Below are 26,460 nucleotides of genomic sequence, written 5' to 3' on the forward strand. Positions count from 1 at the left end.
TGGAAGACAGTGTGGCGATTCCTCAAGGATCTAGAACTAGAAATACTATTTGACCCAGCCATCCCATTACTGGGTATATACCCAAAGGATTATAAATAATTCTACTGTAAAGACACATGCACACATAAGTTTATTGTGGCACTATTCACAATAGCAAAGACTTGGAACCAACCCAAATCCAGTCAACCATCAATGATAGACTGGATTAAGAAAATGTGGCACATATACACCATGGAATACTATGCAGCCATAAAAAAGAGTGAGTTCATGTCCTTTGTAGGGACATGGATGAAGCTGGAAACCATCATTCTGAGCAAACTATCACAAGGACAGAAAACCAAACACCGCATGTTCTCACTCATAGGTGGGAATTGAACAATGAGAACACATGGACACAGGGCAGGGAACATCACACACCGGGGACTGTTGTGGGGTGGGGGGACGGGGGTGGGATAGCATTAGGAAATATAGCTAATGTTAAATGATGAGTTAATGGGTGCAGCACACCAACATGGCACATGTATACATATGTAACAAACCTGCACGTTGTGCACATGTACCCTAAAACTTAAAGTATAATAAAAAAAAATTAACCAATTGGTTTTTGGTTTATACCACTCCATTTTGGGGTCACTTGTTCCACAGTGCCAGTTGCAAAGACATTTCTCGCCTTAGATCTTCTGATCTTTCCAGCTGCTCACTTTCACTTCTGGATCTTTATATCATGGGTGCTTTTATCCATTTTTCCTTGGGTTTATCTTTTCATACTCCACACATAGACACACAGACACATACACAGCTGCACATGGACAGCCACCCACATGTACACAAAATCCGTCACTTGGCTCAGTTTTATTCCCTAGGTCACTTAGTTCAACCCTCATTTTTCAGCTGAGAAGACCTGGGTCTAGAGATTAAGTTTCTCACCCGAGGTCACTTGGCTATGTAGTGGCACAGCTGAAAGCACACCCAGGTCTTCTGATGCCTAGTCCAGCCTTTTTCCCATTTAATTAGTTTAATTTCCCACTGACCTCATAAAATATAATGGATCAGTTCTTTTCTAGTCCAGAGACCATAAACTCTGAAAGTGCCAAACAAGATCCTGGTTGCAGCCCCTCCTTTGGCCCCCTAGGAGTGTCCAGTGGACCCCAGGTAACTGCCTGCAGGTCTGTCTGTTGGGGGAGAGGTGGCGAGTGAGGAAAGGAAAAAGGAAAGTGCCAGGAGGACCTAGCCTACTCCCTGCCTTCTTCCTCCTAGGCCTGCATTCTGAAGGCACCACACTAATTATGGCTAGAGTGCAGGCGGGGATTCCCGAATGTGATGGAAAAATGCCAAACTCCTCCCTCAAGCTTCTATGTTGGACACTTCTTCTAAAAGCAAAAGCATTTTAAAATGGCACATTGCATATTTTGGAATCAAGCTTTAAAAAGATGAGTGATTGGGACAAAAGACTGAGAAATTCTCTGGTAACCAGGACTGGGGCTGCTTAACCGTGGGCAGTGTGTATCTGTGTGCTTTATCTGCCGCTCAAAGGCCTAGGCAGGCTGTCATTAATACATTCTCAGCCGCCCACTGCCCCAGAGTTGCCCCAATTTTTCTAAGCCCTACAGCGTTGTCATTTCGTATGTCTGGCGAGGGAATTAGAGCTGGTGAATAAGAAGGCCACCTCCCCTCTGTAATGCTAGATTTCTATTCCCTTCAGCTAACCTGCCCACAGTCAGATCTCCCTCCTCCACCCCACGCCTACCACCATTCTCCTACACCAAAGAGTGAAGGATGATTACAAGTCTTTTACAGGAGGTGTGGTTTAGTTCAATATGTACTGTTGGTTCTGCAAATATGCTGGTGGGAGGTTGACTATGCATGTTATGTGCCATATGCCACCCTGTTGGCTGGCATGCAGTGGGAAGCCTGAAAAGCAAGGGCAGAGAAATAGATATTCTTTCTGCTTTTGAAGCACAGGCTTTAATAATAATAATTTTAAAAACAAGAGTTTTTGAAAAAAAAATTCACATAACTACAGTTGTGTTAATTCTTCATGGATTCCTTACATTGAGCACAATTTGCCTCTCAAAAAAGCAGCAGCAGATTAAATCGACCTCTTCAGATCCATAAAATCATGTTCAACTAGATATACCTCACTTTGTGTGCTTGATATGTCTGGAAAAGTTATGTGTAAATTGAATTTTGCAAATCTGCTCATATTTCAGAGAATTCTCAAGGTGCTTTCAATTTAAATTGGTTCCATTTTGTAAAGCAAATAATAACTTTGTAATGCAAATAGTTACTCCCTAGCTTATTTGTTTTGTAAGTTTGGGCTCTGGTATTTACACTTTTATTTTTCTAAAAGCAAGGTACATCTATAGATAAGAGTAGGCAGTAGGACTTTAATTTATAGGTAATACAATGTAAAAATATAAAATATAAACTAAAATCATTTTAGAAATGTAATCTAGGAATTTAGATGTTTGCTTTTTAGAACTTTAATGTAAGAACTTGTGCCTGTCCCAAAGGTAGACCTTGTAGCATCATAGAGAAGTGCATGGTAGACTTTTCTTAAGGCAGTCTGGCAACACATAGCAAAGTACGGAATCTAATTGTGAAAAGATATATGTACCAAAAAGTTCATTGCAGCATTGTTTACAATAACAAAAAATTGGAAGGAACCCAAAACATAATCAATAGAGAGATCATTTAAATAAAAACATTGTTTTAGGCCAGGAGCAGTGGCTCATGCTTGTAACCCCAGCACTTTGGGAGGCCAAGGTAGGCGGATCACTTGAGGTCAAGAGTTTGAGACCAGCCTGGCCAACATGGTAAAACCCGACGTCCACTAAAAATACAAAAATTAGGCCAGCGTGGTGGCACACACCTGTAATCCCAGCTACTCAGGAGGCTGAGGCAGGAGGATCACTTAAACCCAGGAGGCAGAGGTTGCAGTGAACCAAGATCATGCCACTGCACTCCAGCCTGGGTGACAGAACGAGACTCTGTCTCAAAAAGCAAGCAAACAAACAAAACCAAAAACATTATTTTTCTCTCATGCAATGAAATATTATGCTGCTGTTTAAAAGGGTAAAGTAATAAAGAACCACAATGAGATAATCATTTTCTTGCCTACCAGACTGGCATTTGAATGTTTGATCATCTGCTAGTGAATGTGAAATAATAAGGTCAGGAGTGGTATGAACAAGTACCATAAAACATCACTGTGTGGTTTTCACTGGGAGCTGTTGGTAGGGTTGGGTACCATCATGTTTGCTCATCCACAAATATTCAGGAGACTGAGATGCCGTACTCAATGTGATATGAACTTGAAATATTTACTTACAAAGTCCTCAAAAGTCAGTTTTACATATTTTAAGAGATTCAAAAAGAGATGTTAAAGAATCATGTAATTTAATGAGCAAATATTAAAGTTTAATCTTCCTGAGATGTTTTTACTGCTTTTTTAAGAGGAAAATAGGTATCCAGCTCTTCCAGAGCAGATTCTACATAAGATTATTTTATATATTTTCAAGTAGGGTAGTGCTTTTACTACACTTGAGTGGTGGTTTTACTGCATTTATAATACTCAGTGTTACCCACTTGGAGGTCTTTTTCAATCTATACTTTCTTTCTGGATTTACTTGGTTGAAATAAGTTAAGAATTACTTGACACTCCAGTTTATGGAAATTAACTATTATTTAAGTTGTGGTCCTAAAGACACCTTTGGTTACCAACATTAAATTTTTTCCATGTATAGTACAGTAAAATGGGGGCAAGGAATGCTTGCCAATAATCTCACCATCCTAACTTAATGTTCTTTGTTTGTTTTCTTCCAGGAGTACTTCTTAGAATTGTTATTTTTACAAATATGAAACAATTCAAACAACAAGTAACAGAATAGGACTCCTGTTTACTTCAGTATGGCAATAGATACTCTGAACAGCCTTCCACTGGAAACAACTAAAAATGCTAAATAAAATGTCAGAATTCAAAATTATTTTTGGGCTGGGCACGGTGGCTCATGCTTGCAATCCCAGCACTTTGGGAGGCCGAGGCGGGTGGATCACTTGAGGTCAGGAGTTCGAGACTAGCCTGGCCAACATGGTGAAACTTCGTCTCTACTAAAATTACAAAAATTAGCCAGGCGTGGTGGAGGGTGCCTGTAATCTCAGCTTCTCAGGAGGCTGAGGCTGGAGAATCGCTTGAATCCTGGAAGCGGAGTTTGCAGTGAGCCGAGATAGGGCCACTGCACTCCAGCCTGGGCAATGGAGTGAGATCCTGTCTCAAAAAAAAAAAAAATTTTTTTTGAATGCACCATTGAGCTGATAGAAGAGTAAAAAATATCAGAGGCAAATAAAATGAAAGCAGGAATCCTGAAAGGTGAGAGTACTTACCTAAATGTAGCCTTTTCCATGGAGGCATCTGTAGATCCTTGCTGACAATGATCTTGGGTTTTGATGTTGGCATGGGGTGAAAGGGACAGGAGAACAACCCCAGGGCCCAACCAAGGTGAAGTCTAATACGAGATCCCCATGTAAAGCCAGGACCCCAAAAGGAAGCACCTTCAGTGGGTGAACAAGAGATAAGTCCACTACATAGATAGAGATAGCAAGGAAACTTGCTTGTCTTGACCATTGTGCTGAGTGGAAAGGAAAAAAAATCTTCCCTGAAAATGTACAACCACAAGCAAACCTGCACAGAAACTTGAAGTCCAAAATGTATACTATCTGTGAGGACCAAAAACACCTCAAGCTGAAATGCTTATTTTAAGCTGGTTTCAAGTTTTAGTTGCTTTCAGGTACATGGCAGAAACAAACACAATCTTCTCTGGAGGAATCCACTTTCAAATCAGGCCTCAAAAAATTCCCACAATTGAGCACCAAAGGTTATGGTCTGACCTTCAAAACTCATAAGACACACAAGCAATCAAGACACCAAGGGGGATAGCCAAGAAACCAAATAGAAGGATCAAACCCACAATGACATTAGATATTATAATTACCATCACACATAAAATATGTGAGATAGTTTTTCATAATCAAGTTATTTTATTTTATTTTTTGATTTTAAGTTCCAGGATACATGTGCAGGATGTGCAGACTTGTTACATAGGTAAACGTGTGCCATGGTGGTTTGCTGCACCTATCAACCCATCACCTACGTATTAAGGCCCGCATGCATTAGCTATTTATCCTGATGCTCTCCCTCTCCCAGCCCCCCCCAATAGGCTGCAGTGTATGTTGTTCCCCTCCCTGTGTCCATGTGTTCTCATTGTTCAGCTCCCACTTATAAGTGAGAACATGTGGTGTTTGTTTTTTTGTTCCTGTGTTAGTTTGCTGAGGATAATGGCTTCCAGCTTCATCTGTGTCCCTGCAAAGAACATGATCGCATTCCTTTTTATGGTTGCATAGTATTCCATGGTATATATGTACCACATTTTCTTTATCCAGTCTGTTATTGATGGGCATTTAGGTTGGTTCCATGTCTGCTATTGTGAATAATGCTGCAGTGAACATATGCATGCGTGTATCTTTTAGTAGAATGATTTCTATTCCTTTGGTTATATACCCAGTAATGGGATTGCTGAGTCAGATGGTATTTCTGGTTCTAGGTCTTTGAGGAGTCACCACACTGTCTTCCACAGTGGTTGAACTAGTGTATATTTGCAACAACAGTATAGAAAGCGTTCCCATTTCTCCATAGCCTTGCCAGCATCTGTTGTTTCTTTACTTTTTATTTTTATTTATTTATTTATTTATTTATTTATTTATTGAGACAGAGTTTCACTCTGTTGCCCAGGTTGGAGCGTAGTGGCACAATCTCAACTCACTGCAACCTCTGCCTCCTGAGTTCAAGCGATTCTCCTGCCTCAGCCTCCCAAGTAGCTAGGACCACAGGCATGCACCACCATGCCCAGCTAATTTTTGTATTTTTAGTAGACACGGGGTTTACCATGTTGGCCAGGCTGGTCTTGAACTCCTGACTTCAAGTGATCCGCTCACTTCGGCCTCCCAAAGTGTTGGGATTACAGGCATGAGCCACTGCACTTGGCCTCTTGACTTTTTAATAGTTGCCATTCTGACTGGTATCTCATTGTTGTTTTGATTTGCGTTTCTCTAATGATCAGTGATGTTGAGCTTTTTTTCATGTTTGTTGGATGCATAAATGTCTTCTTTTGAGAAGTGTCTGTTCATGTTTTTTGCCCACTGTTTAATGGGGTACTTTGTTTTTTTCTTGTAAATTTGTTTAAGTTCCTTGTAGATTCTGGATATTAGACCTTTGTCAGATGGATAGATTGCAAAAGTGTTCTCCCATTCTATAGGTTGTATCTGTTCACTCTGATGATGGTTTCTTTTGCTGTGCAGAAGCTCTTTAGTTTAATTAAATCATATTTGTCAATTTTTGCTTTTGTTGCAATTGCTTTTGATGTTTTCATCATGAAATCTTTGCCCATGCCTATGTCCCGAATGAAATATGTGAGTTTAATTGGCAAAAAGTAATAATAGAGGGGATTAAAATTATATAAGGAGAAAGGACTAAAACTAATAATCTTACAAATTTCAAAACAAATAGAATTTATAAAAATAAAAAAGTTGTAATTGAAATGAAAATTCTAATAGACTGGTTAAACAGATTAGGCACAGTCAAAAATAAGAAGAAGAAGAACAAGTAGTAGTAGTAGTAAAGTCAGGCGAAGTGGCTTATGTCTCATGCCTGTAAGTCCAGTACTTTGGGAAACTTAGGTGTGGGGACTGCTTGAAGCCAGGAGTTCGAGACCAGCCTGAGTAACAAAGGGAGACCTGGTCTCTGCAAAATATTTTTTTAACAAATTAGTGGGATATGGTGATGCACACCTGTGGTCCCAGCTACTTAGAAGGTTGAGGCAGGAGGATTGCTTGAGCCCAGGAGTTTAAGGCTGCAGTGAGCTATGATTGCACTGCTGAACTCTAGCCTGGGCAACAGAGTGAGACCTTGTCTCTTAAAAAAATAAGAAAAACTGGTAAAAATTATTCATAAGGTTGAACAGAGAAGCAACTGAAAAGTATAAAAGGGAAATCAAGAGAGTTTATAAGATCTTACATAGATCTAATAGGAGCTTTGGGGAAAAGATTCAACTTCGATAGTAATCAGGGAAGGTTTCTTGGGAAAAAAAAGAATAAATATAGAAGTGACTGGATGACCTAAGCAAAAATTGGGAACTGGATGACTTAAGCAAAAAATTGGCCCCCCTTGTCTTTGTTGCAGGACCCTAACTCTGAGGTTATTTTACATGTAACTGGAAATCCACAGAAAAGAATTGGCATATGCAATCAAAATATATCAAGCTATATATAGCTAAAGCCTGGGTAGAGGTATTGGAGAGAAGCTTATCTTATAGCTATGAAGTTTGATATTTATCTTCTTTATGATTCTATATAATTAGCTGCATCTAAGGAAACAAGAAAACAGTGTCTCTTGAGTCTGCATATCCATACACTTGAATACACTCTCAAATAAGCCCATTCAAAGCATTTTTAAAATGGTAATTTTGCAGTATCAGATCTTGTTTTTAATTAAGGTTTAACTTCCACCCTCTCTTGTGTTGCATTGAAGGATTAGGCCAGGCCACATCACATCTGGCTGGGCCTGTGATGTCCCAGGGATTTATGAATGACAAGCTGTATTAGAACTGTGGTCGCGTGCAGTCATCCTGAAATCAGAAGCTGAGTGCTCCCTTCCCAGCGGCGCTGGGTTTGGGGTAAACAGGTCATCAAAGGCAACACTATCTCCTCTCTCCTTCTTTTTCCAGAATCTTGCTTAATGAAAATTCAGAACCTGAATCTTGTGGCCTTCTCTAATGAGTAACCCATCATCAAAGCCAAGTGATTTATTTCTTAATGTTGGCTATGAAGAGGGCAAGGGAAGAAAGAGGCTGCAACCAGTGTGAGAGAATCAGAACAAGCCAGGAGGGCACTGCAAGTTCACCAGCAGGAGAGGCTGCCCTTGCACCCCGGCCAAGAGGTCCGTGGAAAAGCAAGGTCATGGGCCTTGTCTATCGGAGTTCCCACTAATAAGCTGAAAAATATGCAAACTAGCGAGTTCACACAGAAGTTCAGACATTCTTGGGGCATTACTGAGAATTATTTTGAAAACATACAATAAGATTATTGAGGGGCTGATCTGTCAGTGAGCCGCAGCAGAGGCTCTGGGAACGTGGGAGCCTTTCCTGAAGCCGCCGCGGTGGCCGCGGGTTGTGGAGAGACACTTGTCTCCCTGTGAACAGGGCTGTCTGTGTATGGTCTGTCAGACTGGCTGGGCAGCTGTCTTCCTTTCTTCAATGACTGCTGCCACTGAGGCCACCTCCGGCAAATCTCTTGAGGTCATGCCTCGGTTCCTTGAAGCCCCGGCATCTTGAAGTCCTAGGCTTTTGCCTCTTCCAAGAACAATATGCTGGAAAACAGCAAGGAGAAAAGCTGTTATCCCAAAAGACTGATCTGGGAGAAACAGAGACCTAGAGATAGACACTAAATGGGACTGGGATAATAGCATGTGGAAGTGTTTTGAAAAGTTCCAAGTGCGACATAAATCAAAGCTAATACTATTTCTATATAACAGCATGGCTTAATGGATCCACAAACTGTAAGCACTGGGCCATGGACAAACTGGTCCTTAAGAATAGAACCAATAGTACCACTTTTCCTCACTGCGCCTAATCCATAACTCAGCCTTGTGGAAATTCAACTGGACTTTGCGGTGTACCATACATATTTGGCAGCATGCAAGTAGAGTCAGAAACTTAACATCAGTTATGGTCAGATAAGACAGGAGGGAATAGAAAGTGGCATCTAATAGTTCACATTAATATGCATTACAATTGTCAAAGCACTTTTGCTTTGTAGCCTCACAACTGTGTGAAATAGTTAGGAGTTTTCATCTCTATTTTCCAGGCAAGGAAACCGAGACTCAGCCAGGTGCCCCAGTTCACCCCAGGTCACAGGGCTGGTGAGCAGGTCCTTCACAGCTGTGCAGTCCGTGGCCTCTAGGATACTCTGCAGAAACATGGCGGGATAGCATTCTAAATCCAGGAATTTAACCAGTTGAACTGCAGGCAGAGCAGTAGAGACATGAAGCTCTTTCCTTTTCTGGGGCTCTCAATATTGCTGAAAAGCTGAGGTGTGCCTGGGGAGAGGGTGTGTTTTACTCACCTAAATTACACTTCACCTGCTATACCTTCTCTTTCAGAGCCACGTGTGCTCAACAAAGGAGAGCTTGCTCCAGAAATTGCAACCTGGTAATATTTAGCACATTCAGCACTTTCCATCTAGATGTTATCTCATTAACCTTCCTGGTGTCCCAGAGAGGCATGTGCTACATGCAATGTTGCTGAGCCTCTATCGCTCTAGGAAAAGGTAGTCTGTTCTCCAGTAACCTCAGGATGAAGGCCTTTGGCTCTGCAGCTATTTTGCCAGGTCTCAGGTGCTTTTAAAGGAAATAACTTGGGTGCAGGTGGCAAATGCTTTCTTTTGTTATTTTCTGAATGCAGGTATTTAGAAGTCAATTATTGCTATAAAAAGGGGGCATTTACTTCTCTATAATGTTACTGAGTAATGTACAGGCGCTTTCTTTATGTCTGGCATTTAACCCTTATAACAATGTGGGAAGTAGGTATTTTTACCCTTGTTTTACAGGGAACAGGCACTTGGAGATGAAATACCTTGCTCAAAGACACACTGGTATTAGGTGGCAGCATAGGGTTTGTTATGAGGTCTGGGTGACTTCTAAGCCAAGACTTGAGGTGCCAGCATCCTACTTACAGGGTTGTTCTATGCTGTGACCTCATGAGGTAAGGGAAGGAATGAGGACCCAAATAACACAGCCTCACTGGCACCACCTAAATCCACAGGCTTCCCCACTGCCCACTGCAAGCCTCGAAGCAGGTAGGGGGTGGAGTTTGTAAAGGGAAGGGATGGACAGCCTGGGACCCCAGACTCAGCTTCCCTAAGGTTGCTCATCCAATGTGGAGAAGGTCTTTTGAATGCCTCTAATGTGGAGAGGTGTTTCAAGGCTCTTTGTGCTGTCAGGGCAGGGAGCCTGTGCCCTTGTGCTGCAGAGAATCAGGTGGGGCATGGTGGGATTCTCAGAAACAAGGCGAAAGAAAAAGAGAAGACAGGAGCTGGAGAATCCATGCTAAAAAAGAGGAGCAGGGGACTGGAGGGGGCCAGCTTACACTGTTCAGTAAACGCTGTGATAGAAATGTGCCTGGTGTGGCTAAAAGAGGACTTGCTGATTTGTGAAAGAGTGCTACATTTCAATATGTGGGGGCTGCATTTTAAGAGCTGTCCTACAAATTTTAGAAGGAAAAGAAATGTCCCAGGGGCAATCTCAATCAAATGAAGTGGTGTATGCTTAATTAAATCAACAAGAATGGAACTTTTCAGAGGTTTTAAGATGCCTTTATTGTATTTATATTAGCCTCTGGGGTTAATGAGAAAGTCTTGCTAATAATAGTTTTTATATAAAATTGGTTGTAACATAAATTAAAAAGAAAAAATTTGATTGTAAGAGGAGAGGTAGTTATCACTCAGGTTAATGATGACCCAGTGCCATAATTTCACAGCTGGTAAAATCAACTTGCAGTAGCATTTGAGTCGTTCCTTTAATCCAGGTCTTGGACACAGGAACCAGTGGCCATGAAGCAGAGCTGCTCCACACCGGGCTGCTTGGTGACTTGCATACCGTATATAGAGTTTTTACATGGTCAAAGAGACTGACCATATCCAATACTCATTTTTACATTCTTCCATGGAAAAGTGGATTCAGATTAAGATCAGCCCTACTAATAAGCACCCCAGACATAATCAGCCACCTTCCCTGAGGCTACATTTCTCATACAATGTCCTTGTTCTGGGTATGTGACTAATCACAAAGCTCTGATAAAGTAGTGTGTGTTTAGCGTAAATTATAAACTGGATGTTGGGCTGACATTTTGGCCTGATAGAGCTAAAACAGGTATTTCCAGCTTTGTCAGATCAAACTTATCACCTAATGGATACTTTTGGAAGTCTGTAGCTGATTTCTCATCTGCTTAAGTTTCAGTAGCTTCTCTTCTCCAGATGAGCATAAGATTACAAACTTCAAGTAGCCATTTGGTTATTCCCATTGTCGTTAAGTAGGTGAATAATAAACTGCTCAAGGACTCATATTTGCCCTTTCTTGTCCTCTTCCAAAGGGACAGACTCTCACGCCCAGTAGCCCATGTCAGTATTTGATCATTCTTACAGGCAAATTCTCCCTTAAATCCAGCCAGAGTCTCTCCTGCTTTAATTCCATTTCCTCTTTCACTTAAGTCTTCAGAAGTCTTGTGGAATAACAGTTTGACACCCCTCCCATAAAACTCTCCAGGAGCTTGGAAACAGCAACCAAGTTTTTTCATAGGCTTCTCTACTGTAAGGTAAAACTTCTGATTCCTTTTTTTTTTTTTGGCAGAGTCTCATTCTGTTACCCAACCTGAATGTAGTGTCATGATTTTCTGTTTCATCAACTTTAGATAAGACAAGAATACTGCAGCCTCCACCTCCCCAGTTCAAGCAATCCTCCCACTTCAGCCTCCTGAGTAGCTGGTACTAGAGACACATGCCACCACGCCAGGCTAATTTTTTTATTTATTAAAAAAATTTTTTTGGTAGAGACAGAGTCTAGCTACGTTGACCAGGCTACTGTCTAACTCCTGGACTCAAGTGATCCTCCCTGCTCAGCTTCCCAAAGTGCTGGGATTACAAGCGTGAACCACTGCACCCAGCAACCTCTGATTCCTTTTAACTTTCTAGTTTCATTCTGTTCCTCCTAGTAGAGGACTCCTGAATCCTCTCTGGATTTCCCCCATCTTTATTAAAGTGTATAGGATTCAACTAAGGATTAATTATCTCTCAAAATGGAAGTCTCAGGCAGAGTGGCTCCAGCCCAAGCAAACAACCAAGGCTATCTCTACAGTTTCTAGTAGGTTGGGGATGTCCCCCACTCATGTTGCAAGATGTCTGTCTGCAACAGTTCCAGACATCCCATGCAATACAACAATGCCCAGTGAAAAGAAAGGGTCTCCTCCTATGAGTCTCTCTGTACTATAAGAAAAGCCTTTTCCCAGAGCTCCCTAGGTGCCTTACAGTCAGACCTCCTTGGCTAAGATTGGGCCACAGGCCAAGGGCATGAGCCTGCCAAGACTGCCTGGACTAATAACCCTTCATGTTCCCACCCAGCCTGGCAAGGGGAGTTGTTTCCTGAGCACATGGCCTTCAAACAAAATCAAGGCTCCACAAGCAAGGTGGAGAAGGGCGAGAAGGGGCAGTGTGGCTAAGTGGCAATGAGCTGTCTTTGTCACAGGTGAGCAAAAACAAGGCCCAAATGATTCTCCATATAGTTCAAAATAGTAACAATAACACAACAAAACAAGCAATTACTGAGAGCCCACTAAGTACCAGGTATTGTGAGATCTAGCAGGTTCACAAAGGTAAACAAGATGTGGTCTTTGACCTGCAGAGTTAGCAATCAAGTCTGGGAGAAGATACATCCCATATAATTCCAAAACTGTATAGTAAATGATAAAAGAGGCATGCATAGTGTGTTCTGGAAACACAGTGAATGGAGGCTGGCTGGACTGGCTGTAAGTGCTGAGAATGAGTTAGCTTAAGAAAAATAAGACTTGGGAAGAACTATGAGTTATGTGACTTCTGATTTTCTAATCTTTGAGTAGTATTTTACGGTTTTTTTTTTTTGTTTTTTTGTTTTTTGTTTTTTTGAGACAGAGTCTCGCTCTGTCACCCAGGCTGGAGTGCAGTGGTGCAATCTTGGCTCACTGCAAGCTCCGCCTCCCTGGTTCACACCATTCTCCTGCCTCAGCCTCCTGAGTAGCTGGGACTACAGGTGCCAGCCACCACGCCTGGCTAATTTTTTGTATTTTTAGTAGAGACGGGGTTTCACCATGTTAGCCAGGATGGTCTTGATCTCCAGACCTCATGATCCACCCGCCTCAGCTTCCCAAAGTGCTGGGATTACAGGCAGTATTTTATGTTTTATTATTATGGCTCATCTAAACTTGATGAAATAGAAAATCCTTTCAAGCCTTGAGGGTGGTGTGAATTTCAAGGGTCATTTCCTATGAGTTCATTTTTTCATATTTTGTGTCTGGATGAAATCCATTTTATGATGAGTGAATTCCGTGTTTAAACAAGGAAGCCACTCATCCAGTAGGAAAATGTGTGAAGGAGAAAATGAATGCAGTCTTGATCATCATGATGTCACTGGCTCTGAAAATGGGCTTGTTTAAGTATTATGAGAAAACCAGTAATTTGGACTGAGGAGGAATCAGTCAGAATGAGTGAAAGTCATTTAGAATGATTAAAACACAGTTTTTATTACTTTTATTTAAGTCTAGCTTAATTTAAAATTGGATGACAGAGTTGCTAATGAGGAATGTGTATTAAATTGTTAAGAATGATTTCCTTAGCAAATTCACCATCTCCCTAAAAGTGCTCCTCAGATGGTAAGGGACACTAGAAAACAAGTTATTCTTTTCTCCTGTGTCTTTCTTTTTTCAAGTTTTTACAAGATTTACACTTCACCAGGAAAATTTGCTTTAACAAATATAAACTTTAGTCTGGTCTCTGTGGAGTTTATTATAGAATTAGGAAAATGTAAAAAGTAATTGCTTTTTAAAATCTTAGTTACAGAACTGGAGTTCTGTGTCCATGCTCTCACATAAGAATACAAACCTTTTTTTATAAATCAATAAGAAAAAGATAAACATTGCAATAGACACACGGGCGAAAGTCACGAACAGGCAATTCAAGGCAACAAATCATATAAAATAGATTTCTTAATAATCAAATAAATGAAAGTTAAAACAAAGTATCACCTATCAAATCGGCAAAGGTTTTTGTGCAACATAAATAAATTGTTTGTGCCCACGGCTGACGAGAGTATGGAGGAATGAACACCAAAGTTTTATTCTGTATACAGAGATGTATGTATAAGGATGTTTGTTCTAGCACAAAAGTTTAAAATAAAATGTCCATTAATAGAGAACTGGTTAAATAATGGTGTAATCATGTAAGGGAATACTACGCATCTGTTAAAAAGAATTAGGTATGTCTCGATTCTTTAAAATTTTAATATGTATTACATAAACAAACCAAGGGACAGAGCAGAATAAAAGTTATCTGTGTGTACATATTCAGAGATATTAGTAATTATGTTTCTGGAAGGACATATGATAAACTATTACAGGAGTTACTGTAATTTACTTCAAGAAAAGAACTAGAAGTAAATGATGGAAGATTTCTACTTTTCATTTTAAAACTTTCTGTATGATTTGATTCTGTGCAAGGACTGCTTTATTTTAAAACATGAAATGTTTTTATAAAAAAGAAAAATAGGTTACATCTTTGTAGTTAGTTGACATGAAAAATATCTACAATATAAGAAGAGAAAGAGCTGGTGCACAATGACCAGAATGTTATGACATTCCATTATGTTAATGATTTCATTTATACACAAATATAAATGTAGACCAATATAATGTTTATATTAAAAAACCTGGAAGGGCCGGGTGCAGTGGCTCATGCCTGTAATCCCAGCACTTTGGGAGGCCAAGGCAGGTGGATCACTTGAGGTCAGGAGTTCGAGACCAGCCTGGCTAACATGGTAAAACCCTGTCTCTACTGAAAACACAAATATTAGCCTGGCACAGTGGCATGTGCCTGTAATTCCAGCTATTCGGGAGGCTGAGGCATGAGAATCGCTTGGACCCAGGAGGCAGAGATTACAGTGAGCCGAGATCGAGCTACTGAACTCCAGCCTGGGTGGCAGAGCAAGACTCTGTCTCAAAACAAAACAAAACGAAACTAAACAAAACAAGAAAAGCCTGGAAGGATATATCTAAACTATCATTGCGGCTGACCCTTAGACAGAGGTGGAAAAGTGTTGAGATTGCAGAAACATTTACTTTCTCTGTACTCATTAATTTTGTATAGTGGGCTGGGCACTGTGGCTCAGGTATAAAATGAAAAGTAGCATGGCACATGTATACATATGTAACTAACCTGCACATTGTGCACATGTACCCTAAAACTTAAAGTATAATAATAATAAAATTAAATAAAATAAAAAAAAGAAATCTTCCATCATTTACTTCTAGTTCTTTTCTTGAAGTAATCACTGTAACTCCTGTAATAGTTTATCATATGTCCTTCCAGAACACATGATTACTAATATCTCTGAATATGTACACACAGATAACTTTTATTCTGCTCTGTCCCTTGGTTTGTTTATGTAATACATATTAAAATTTTAAAGAATCGAGACATACCTAATTCTTTTTAACAGATGCATAGTATTCCCTTACATGACTACACCATTACTTAACCAGTTCTTTATTAATCCCAGCCCTTTGGGAGGCTGAGGCAGGTGGATCACTTGAGCTCAAGAGTTTGAGGCCAGCCTGGGCAACATAGTGAAACCCTGTTTCAATTAAAAAAAAAAATTACTGAGCTAATTTTGTACACTGCTAGTAAATTATCAGAAAAGAAAACATAAATTTTTCTGACTGGGAGGAAAACTCAGAGAAGAAAGACTACCCGGCCCTCCTGTGCCTGCTCCCATTTGCATGAAGCACTCCTGTCTGCCCTATGCAAAAACAAGGCTTGGTCTCCATCTCTCACCTGGCTCTTCCAGGCTTACTCTCACTCATTTCCCTTTTAAATTCCACCTGCAGGGAAGCCTTTACAGTTCAGAGCGGGATAGGTAAGAAATCTCTCCTAGGATCCAGTTTACCTACCCGAGTCTTACCCAACTAGAAAAACTGGAAAATAAAAATCAAAAACAGAATGTTCAAACAGGATGCTGAACACTAGCCTAACCTGTAAATGAAATCAGCACCTTTTAGAGCACCATGGATTGGTAGGAGGAGCCAGCAGCCAGCTGAAATGAAAGGAACCCTGGGCTGGAGAAGCAGGCCCTGGCACTCCCAGGGACCATCTGTGAGGTCCCTCCACTCTTTGAGCCTCCTCATTTTTCTCATTTGCTCATCATATCTATTTCTCTTAACTGTAGAGGCTGCTGTGAGAATCTGTGGGGGCAGAAGGTATGCTATGAAAATGAAAGATGATTAACCAATGCGTAAGCCCTGGAGGGTAAGGCTTGAATCATGGGTTCGTTATGAATATTGCCTAGGAAATCAGGAGAACCCAAGATGTTCATTAACCCTAACACGCTCTGACATTATTAAGAAACTGCTATGAAAACCCAATTCTAAAAATTCTTTTCAATTACTTTTCATATCAAGATCTCAAAAACCCTTAAATGTCACTTTAAGGTTTACATCATGACTGTACAATAATAGGTGTAAATGCTACTGGGCAACCAATTTATCCCTATTGACATATTAATACATGTTCCAGCATCTCCCCTTCTTCATAGATAATGAAAAGTTGTTCGTTATTTTTGTTGTTGTTGTTACTGGTGAGAGCCACTATTACAGTAAAAAATAAAATAAAATAAAATAAATTTTTTAAAGGCAGCTCAGATGTGTCCCAGTGCTGAAATCTCAGTTGAAAGTATAAATCAGATTCCCAGTTTGCTGGGGAAACCAGAAGAAGAGGCTTGAGCAGACACACACCAGGGGAAGTGGCCGAGCAGAAGTTCCTAAAGCTCAGGCCACTATTAACCTCTCAAGCAGTTCTTCTTTGCCATTTGTTTGAATCTCATTCATTATTACTCTAGTTACCGAACATTCCTTGTGCTGATTCACAAAACAAGATAATTTTTTGTAAGTTGAGAAAATATTCAAATGACAAGGTGGATGATGGTTATTTGCAGAACTGTGTTGCCCAAAAAAAATATATTGCAGTCCTAACTCCCATCAGTCCTAACTCCCATACCTCAGAATGTGGTCTTATTTGGAAACAGAGTCTTTGCACATTTAACCGAGTTCAAGTGAGGTCATTAGGGTGGGCCCTAATCCAATAAGACTGGTGTCCTTACGCAAAGGGGAAATTTGGATACAAAGACAGACTCACACAGAGGGAAGAAGATACAAAGAAACAGGAAGAAGTCCATGTGAAGAAGGATTCCAGGGAGGCAGCTAAGCCCAGGAGCCCCTGAGGCTGCAGGAAGCTAGGGGGGTCTAATGGCCTCCTCCCCAGCACCCTCGGCGGGAACATGGCTGTGACAACATCTTCATTTTGGACCTCTGATCTCCAGAACTGTGAGACAATACATTTTTATCACATTTTATCTTTCTTCTCTGAGTTTTCCTCCCAGTCAGAAAAATTTATGTTTTCCTTTCTGATAATTTACTAGCAGTGTACAAAATTAGCTCAGTAATTTTTTTTTTTAATTGAAACAGGGTTTCACTATGTTGCCCAGGCTGGCCTCAAACTCTTGAGCTCAAGTGATCCACCTGCACCCATGGTCTGCACCCATTTTGTGAGACTTTCTTATGGCAGTCCTAGGGAACTAATACATCTACTAAAGTCATAGTTCTTAACAATGGTCAGAAAGTGGAGTAAGAGTAAAACCTCAGCTGATTTCAGTGCGGGATGTTTGTGTGACGACATACATAACAGGAGCTCATGGCTTCTCCATTGCAGGGGTGGGTTTTTACTGAAAACACTCAGCCTGGAGGTGGTTCCCTTCCTGCAGAGTGCAGAGAGCCAGTTAAACCCTTCCTTCAGCGGCAGCGCAGAGGGGAGTGGCCCAGAGCCCTGCCCATGCCAGCAGGGAGGGTGCTATCCTAAGCTAGACCAGTGCTTGGCTCTGTGCAGGAGCTAACACTGTGCACAGCTGCTCAAGCCCTATCTGTCACCCAGTAGAGACACAGACAGTGACACAGCTCCTCAAAGGGGATGAGAGTCCTAAGCCCAGCAGCCAGGCAGTGACCCTTCTATGTCAGCCGTAGAAGGTACGAATCGGAGGCCAGCGACGTCTCAAACCAACAGAAACAGAAAAACTCAAGAATATCAGTAACTGGGCCCCATCTGGCCGTGGATTTTTTTCTTGTGTTTTATTTTTGTTATATTTCAAAACTACTTTAGAGAGTAAAAATGAGCACTAAAACTAGAGCCCCAGCACATAATTTTTGCTTATATTTGTCGGAATATAATTTATTCCTAACTCTGGGTGTGTGTGTATCATTCTATTATATGGAATCAGTTTTTAGCTCATCCTTTTGTTATCTGTTGGAAGCCAGGAAATAAAAACAAAAATAAGCAGATATTGTTGAAGAGAGGACCCACGTGGACCAAGAAGTCCCCACATGACGGCAGCCCTGAGTGGGCAGAGCTTGAGGCCTGGAAGCTGCCTTAGCAGGAAGGTGCAGCCCTCGCTCAGACCCACCCTCAATCAGTGCAGGGTCAGACACAAGCCTCAGGACCGAGCCTTTGTTGTCCTTCCTTCAGCGACTCCTAAGACCCAGCTCCGCTCCCTTTCATCTAAAGAATAGGCCAGGGTAGGAGGGGAGGGGTGACTGACACCACACAGGATGCTAGAAAATAATGTTATAAATTTGAGGTAATTTCCCCTGTTCACGTCACCTTAGAAAAAGGCCTTCTTTTTGTCAAAATTAAAGCCATTTACAAAAGTGCAGGTTTGTTGTTGTTTTGAAGAATGTGAACAGCTAGGTGTTTTCCCTGGGACTCAGTTTCAAAATCAACAAACGGACACCTGCCTGAAAAAGGAAAAAACGGAGTCAGCGATGTCATCATCCTTCCTCAGCAGCACTCCAGGTGAGAGGAGCCGCTCCTGGGTCCCTCTGTCCCCAAACAGGGACTGCACGGTGCTTCAGCAGCCGCCCAGGCATGGGAGGGAAAGGAGGAAAGGTCAAGTTGTTTGTACATTTGGTCTTCTTACTATGACTGGGCTGGTAAAATTGTTTTTCTGAGAGCTCCTTGTTCATCTGGCTTTTAAATACTTATTATGCTTTTTTTTTTTTTTCTGAAGGGTGAGAGAGAAGCAAAATTTCCACAGTGTGAACTGTCACGGATTTTTACTGTGCAGTACAATCAGAGTGACAGCAAGGTGGTTCTAAAACGTGATTTCTTTATAAACATATCTGGAAATATTTTTAAAATTAAAAAATGCCAAGGGTGAGGCTGGGTCATAGGCAACCATGAGAAGTAAGATGTTTGCTCTGGAGGCCAGTGTTAGCACTCTTCTACGAGTAGTTTTAGAGCAATCTAGGGTCAAGTGGAAACATTCTGACTACACTACCCTGCAGTTTTGTTTCAAGAGCATCTGGATCCCAGTTCCAGGGAAGCTGATTTGAGTTGCTCTGTGCTTGAAATACAACCTTGTTCTGTAGAGTTCCCAAGACGAACGCTGAGTGGGTAGTATTTAAAGAACAGCTTGGCAGTCCCTGTGCCCTGAGCCCTCACCTTCATTTCCTCCTGCTCCTTTCCTTTGTGCTGCGTCTTTCCCTTGCAAGGACACACGCACGCAGACAGAGGAGGAGGCCAGCAAAGGATGGGGAAGTCGTTAATGCGACTAGCACACCCTTCCCAGGTTCACTCTGCCACCTTTCTATTCTTTCCAGTCTATTCTCACTACTCCATTCTAGTTGGGAGTGTTTCTTCAGTTGCTTTAAGTAGGGGTGGGGAGAGGATGTTTGGTCAAAGGGCATCGAGATGGGAACAGGAGAATCGAGGAGAGGAAGTAAGGGGCCAGAGATAAAGAAATAAGAGCTAGGAGGAGGGAAGTAAATAGAAGCAAAGATGATGAATAATACCAGGTACACAATAGACAGGGAGCGAAATGAAAAAGGAGCAACACATAGAGGTTGTGATGCAGAAAGGAACAATTCAAAATAGAAAAATGTAAGAAATCTGAAAACAAACAAACTTAGAAGCCCATACAGGAAAGCAAAGAACCAAATGGAAGTAAGAAACAGAACCCCAAACAGGAAGGACGTCTGAATGAGAAATATGATTGAGGAAAGGAACAGAGGAGCCTTTGTGGTGTGTTTGTAGATTAGAGGGAAAACGACAGAACAGAGAGAATCCAAGAGTGTTTATTCCTTGCACCTGGTAAACAAAAAATTCATTATTTTTTAATCATGGAAGAAGTATCTCTAAGAGCACTGGGCCTTTCATGCTACCGGCCTGTCTCTCACTCATCTCAATCCCTTAGGATTATTTTAAAAGCGTAAGGAAACCCAGCTCAAGGAAAACCAAATTTCCACCCAGATGCTATTTATATGAAGCTTATTTTATAGAGGTGAGTCCTCATGGCCCTTAGAGTTCAAGCTGGGTTACCTGTTCCCGGTGGTGAATGATGTCCAGCTTTTTGGTCCCTGTAAATCCCAGGTAAATGACAAAGATATCTCAGTCCCTTGAAAACACGGGTAAAAAATGAAACCATTATTTGCATGATTCTCATTTCCGAAGCCTGCCTTACCATTAATAAGTTAGAGGTTGCCTTGTAAGTTTAAATAATTTAGGAAATGGAGTAATAAAAAAAAGTAAGTAAAGCATAAGCCGATAAATATAACACATACCCAGGAGAAGTAAACATTAGTTATTTCATTACTGCAAATTGCTGTTACTAAACATTATGATAAATTACCAAAAAGATGCCTCTTCACCCCCTTCTATAATTTCAGGTTATTAATTTTATTCACATACAAGTGATTCTTTCCTTCTATGCCTCTCTTGCCCTGTTTCTCTAATGAGGAAACAGGAAAAAAAATGCAGTAGATAAAATGCTTAAATTGAGGCTGAGGCAAATGAAAAAAGATATCAGAAACAAATAACATTATCAGCTTTTAGCTCCATAATAAGCTCTTGTTTATTTAGACCCTATTAATTTGGAATTTATAATAACTTGATGGGGACCTGGGCAGAAATTTTCCTTCCATTTAGCAAACGCTGTCTTGCTAAGTAGTGCAGAAGAATGATGTAAATGAGATTACAGGAGGAATGTTTGAAATACATCTTTGAGCACTTCAGGCAATCCCTTATATATGAATAATTAATATAAGAATACATATCATTCTTATCCAATAATTATCTGGCAATTCAGAAGAAATTTGTTAGGTCACCCTGCAGAGTAACAAGATGTGTGTTTGTCACTAAATAGCTCTATGACCATAGGCAAGGCACTTAACTTTTTCAGCCCTTATTTTTCTTACCTAAGATCGGATTGATAATATCAACTCTGCCTAGTTTGGGAGGTTGTTATGATCATGAAATGAGAGAATGGATGGAAATCCATTTTGAAATCCATAAGGGATTAGGAAAATCTGTATTATGTAAATGAGTTTAAAATTCACACTTTCTACTAATTCTGTCTAACCCTGCCTCTGATGGTCTACACTGGTGAAGTTTTCATGCTTTAAACAGCTGTTACATAGTGACATGTTTAGCACCTGCAGCCATCGCTGAATCTCTTTTATTAGGGAAACTGCCTAATGCATTGGTGTGTGTGTGTTTGTGTGTGTGTGTGTGTGTGTGTGTGTGTGTGTGTGAGACACTACTCCTCCTCCGGCCCCTAACAGATCCTTGGAGTCATTCTTTGTGTTCTGAGTACACTAAATATACTTCACATGACACGACTGGAGAAAGTTATTGTACTTGAAAGAGTCTAAGCTTTGGAGTCTGACAGTCTTGGGTTCAAATTCAAGATCTTCCACACAGATGAGTTAGCTGGAACAATTATTTCTCTGAGCCCCAGTTTTTTAATACAATTTTTTATGAAGCCTAAAAGAGATAATGTACATAGCACAGTGTCTGGCACAGAGTAGGCACTTCAAAAGGATGATGATTATATGAAAGATAAGTTATCTTGAGGTGATATTTGCATTGGACAGAATATCTAAGACTCCCCACTTCAAATCTCTGGTCCCTTATTGCAGTTTAGTTCCCAAATTACAAAGCCAAATAGGCAGTCACTCTTACAATATCCAATTTTTTTACACATAGATAACCTGTGTTGCTTTCGGTCAAATGTATGTCGCAAAGTATTAAAATAATGTCTTCTTAATTCTAAGAATCCTGTTTTTTCACATTTGGATGTTTTGGAAATCAGAATGAATTTTACAATCATTGTCAAAATAAACATGTCAACTGCTAGGTGGAAGAGTTGCTAAGAGGAATTGTCATTTGCTTGTAATAGGTGAAATCAGCCAAAGCTTTCAGAATAAAGGGTTTTCAAAGCCAGGAGATGTTGGTGTTTATGCTTCATAAACAGATGTTTATGCAAAACATCTGTCTGTCAAGTGCTTTCAAAGAAGCTATTGAACTTCCTGCAAGAGGTAATCAATTAAAGGGAAAAAAATTAAGATCCCAGATCAGGGGTGCTAAAGAGTCAAACTCCCAGGCACTTTTATCAGTGTCACCACCTCTTCTTTGCAGCAACTGCCAATGTCCTGGTGATTCCAAGGAATCTTTGGAGTGTAGTTAAGATGGAGTAATTACATTAATAAAATGCATGCTGTTTTTTGCTAAAAAATGTGTATATTTAATGTAGGATTTCTTTTTTTAATATCTAATGATAAGGTTTGGCTGTGCCCCCAGCCAAATCTCATCTTGAATTATAGTTCCCATAATCCCCAAATGTTGTGGGAGGGACCTCATGGGAGGTGATTAGATTATTGGGGGGGGTTTCCCCCATACTGTTCTCATGATAGTGAATGAGTTCTTATGAGATCTGATGGTTTTGTATGGTTTTATAAGATTTTATCATGAGATCTGATGGTTTTATAAGGGGCTTTTCCCCCCTTTGCTCTGTGGTTTTATAAGGGGGCTTTTTCCCCCCTTTGCTCTGCACTTCTCTCTTCTGCTGCCATGTGAGGAAGGACGTGTTTGCTTCCCCTTCTGCCGTGATTGTAAGTTTCCTGAGGCCTCCCCAGCCACGTGGAACTGTGAGTCAATTAAACCTGTTTCCTTTGTAGATTACCCAGTCTTGGGTATTTCTTCATGGCAGTGTGAGAACAGACTAACACATCTGAATAAAACTATATTTTAATTCAATAAATTAATCTCCTTCCTTCTAATTGACAGACTCAGCAGAAAAAGTGTCTAGCTTTTTAAAATCATCTAAAAACAGGGTTAAATATAATTAAATTTATACTTAAGACATCTGCAGATTGCTGTATGTGTGTTATACTTTAATAAAACATTAAAAAATTAGAGATATGTGTATGTGTGTATTTAGCTTGAATAGTTGAAGATTTGTCAAAATATACACAGTTACAGCTTTCAAACTAATAGGTGTAACCATTTATAGAACACACTTTCTCGATCAAGTCTTGGGCACTTTACTCTTGTTATTTAATATTAATAATAACAGCTAATATTTATTAAGCACTTACTATGTGCCAAACATTTTCAAGGGGTGTTTCATCTCCTTTAACCTTTAAAACACTAATTGAGGTGAGTATTATTATTGCTGACTATATGAGATGGGTATTAGTTTTACAAAGATGGAAATTCATACATAAGGCACATATAAGCTAGTCACTTCATGAAATCACACAGCTAGAAAGTGGTTGGGGAAAAACTAGAATCCAGAAGCTTGCATTTATGTATTTCTTCACAGTCACCCTAAAAAGTACATGACGGGTCATACTGTCCTTATTTCACAGGCAAGCACCCTGAACCTCAGAGAGGTTAAGTGATTTGACCGTATCACACAGCTTGCAAGTGGGAGAGCCAGGATTCTTAACTGAGCCTGTCTCCGAATAGACAACGCAATGCTTTTTTTGGAGATCATGTTCTTCAGACATAGGTTTCTTAATATCACCTCCAAATAAGCCAAAGAGTGAGAACCCAGGGGTGGGGAAAAGTGGGGGAGAGAAGAGAGCTGAGGAAGCAACTCTTAGAACTTCCAGGGAGCTGTCACTGATGTCTTTAATCCAGTCTGTCCAGAAACTGCAGTTTTCCTCCTTTTTCAGTTACTATGACTATGGGTGCAGTTGCCAATGAAATTTAATTCACATTCATTGAGATATTAAGTCACAAATTTTCTCTAACTCAGAAGTGTATTTTCCTTTCTCCCCTTTTCCTTTCTGGTTAGCCCCAATACATCTGCTTCCCTTAAGAAAACAAAAGAGCAATAGTAGACTTTAGGAAGCGTACTCCTCAAACATAGGAACCCACACAGGCAGCCACAGTTGTCTTGTTTAAAGAAGGGGGTGGCTGAGTCCTGCCCCTCAATGCCAACCTGGAAGGGTAGGCTTCTTTTAGCTTCCTCTATGTCTTGTTATTTGTAAATTAGTACCACCCTTTTAGTTTCCAACTACACACACAAAAAAGCTAGCTTCAACAATAATTAATTTGGGGCCATTTTAATTGGCTGCACTTTTCCTTATTAGGAACTGAAAGTTATGATTGGGGTCAGTTCCACTGTCTGTGAAAGAAAAGCTTCATTCTTCATTTATTCTCACTCTCCAGGCCCCCTCCAAGACAGTCACAATATTGGCTTAGGAACTTACAGTGGAGGAGACGGCATTGAAATTCAGGGTACTATTTTGGTATTTTTAGCATTTTGGAAACCATCTACTACATTGTCGCTTGAGAAATTTTGAAAGACTTCTCTAAAAGTTGGTTTCTAGAGACAAAGAGGAAAATAGATATGAAACAATTTTACAAAATTGCTGATGTTTTGGAGAAGTTAACAGACTACAGTAATTTTTATCAGTAGAAGTATATTCTCATTTCCACGTGGTTCACTCTATAAATGTCTCAGGAAATAGTTTATGTTGTAAAGAAAGGTAGTACTTTAATGTCAGCATCTACCTAAACAATACAAGTTAAAATAGAAAGAAGGAAGGAAGGGAGAGAGGAAAGAAAGAAAGAAAGAAAGAAAGAGAAAGAAAGAAAGAAAGAAATAAAGAAAGAAAGAAAGAAAGAAAGCAAGGAAGGGAGGGAAGAGAGAGAGAAAGAAAGAAGAAAGAAAAAGAGAAAGAAGAAAGGAAAGAAAGAGAAAAGAAAGAAAGAAAAGAAAGAAAGAAAGAAAGAAAATTCAGTTAGACCTCTTATTAATCTTTATGAAAAAAACAAGGTTAAAAAAAAACTTGCCACAGTCCATGGTTTTTGAATGTTTGAATGTTGTAAATAGTGGGTTATTGGGTGTGTCATTTTTTTCTTTGTGTTCAATTTCCTTTTCAGCTGTGACATAGTGACATGTTTACCACCTTCAGCCATCAAGGCAGTTGAAAAATAAAATAATCTGCTTCTCTGAATTTTAGTTTTGGGTCTCTACCCCAGTACCTGTCAATGTCAAACTTCCACAGATGCCAGATTCCAAGCTTGAGCCTCCACTCAAAAACAAAGGAGTTGGGTAGGAGGTGGGGACAAGAAATTAAAAAAAAATCAAGCCAGTGGAATCTAAAAGCAATGGTTATGAAAGTTTAGTTGGAAAATGCTAGATGGACCAATGCATTTGAGTATCACGAGTGGTAATGTTAATACCCCCTTCAATAATGATTTCTGTAGTTTAAGCCATCACCTACCCATGGAAACTCCATAGACAAAAGAGATGCTCAGCTGGTCTAAGGTAAGGGCCCTGTTTAATAAGGCAAGGTGGGTCTGTTTTTGTCTAGAACTCCTAGACAGGCCTCTTTTTCAGGAAAAGAAGAATCTGCAAAGTATCAAGAAACATGAAGCTACTTGCTGAGTCTGTAAGATCTTCTTTAGCCACAGCTACATTGATGCAGTGGGTACATGGATGCATAGAGTGATAGCCTTAGACAGTGCTAGGTTCCAATGCCTGCCTTGCCACTTTCTAGCCCTGTAATTTAAAGAAAGTTACTTAAATGACCTAAGCCTCCCCTTTGTCATCTGCAAAGTGGGGATAATAATGGTCACTACCTATCAGCTATGGTAAGGGCCAAATGTCACGTGCACCTGGCATGTCTCCCGTGCTAATAAATGCTTGAAATGTGTTTCTGTCCTTTCACTTCTTAGGTCATTTTTAACTGTATGATTTGTATGTTGTGATAAGATCATTTACAAAACAGCTCAAATCTCTTTGACATTTCCTATGTAACAGAAGCTCCAAGTTCTGCCCTGAGATAAGGTACTTTCTTGGCTTCCTATTGAGGAGTTTAGGATATAACATGGCTTCCAGGCCCTGAACCTTCTCTGTGGAACTGTGGGAAACGCCACAGGTGGGAGCCAGTTACCTGCTGAGAACAAGGATGCTGCAGCCCCACCCTGCTTCCTCACCCTCCGGCCCTCTGGCCCTTTGGCCCAGGGCTAGGTGCGGACCAGGAGAGTGGCTGGCAGGGGGGGATCCCAGTGGTGACAGTCCGTGTGAGAAGGTGCCCAGCTTGGGGCAGGTAGGCATCAAGAACTGCATCCAGAATCACCAAGTACAGTAGACCAGAGATGGGCTGGTCCACTCCAGGTCTGGAAGGCCACATCATGTAGATTAAGTAGAGGACACTTGTGCCCACAAGTAAACACCAAGATCCAGCAAGGAGGCTCCGAAATCCCTTCCCCAGG

Source organism: Pongo abelii, chromosome 4, assembly GCF_028885655.2.
Source record: "Pongo abelii isolate AG06213 chromosome 4, NHGRI_mPonAbe1-v2.0_pri, whole genome shotgun sequence".
NCBI classification, from domain to species: Eukaryota; Metazoa; Chordata; class Mammalia; order Primates; family Hominidae; genus Pongo; species Pongo abelii.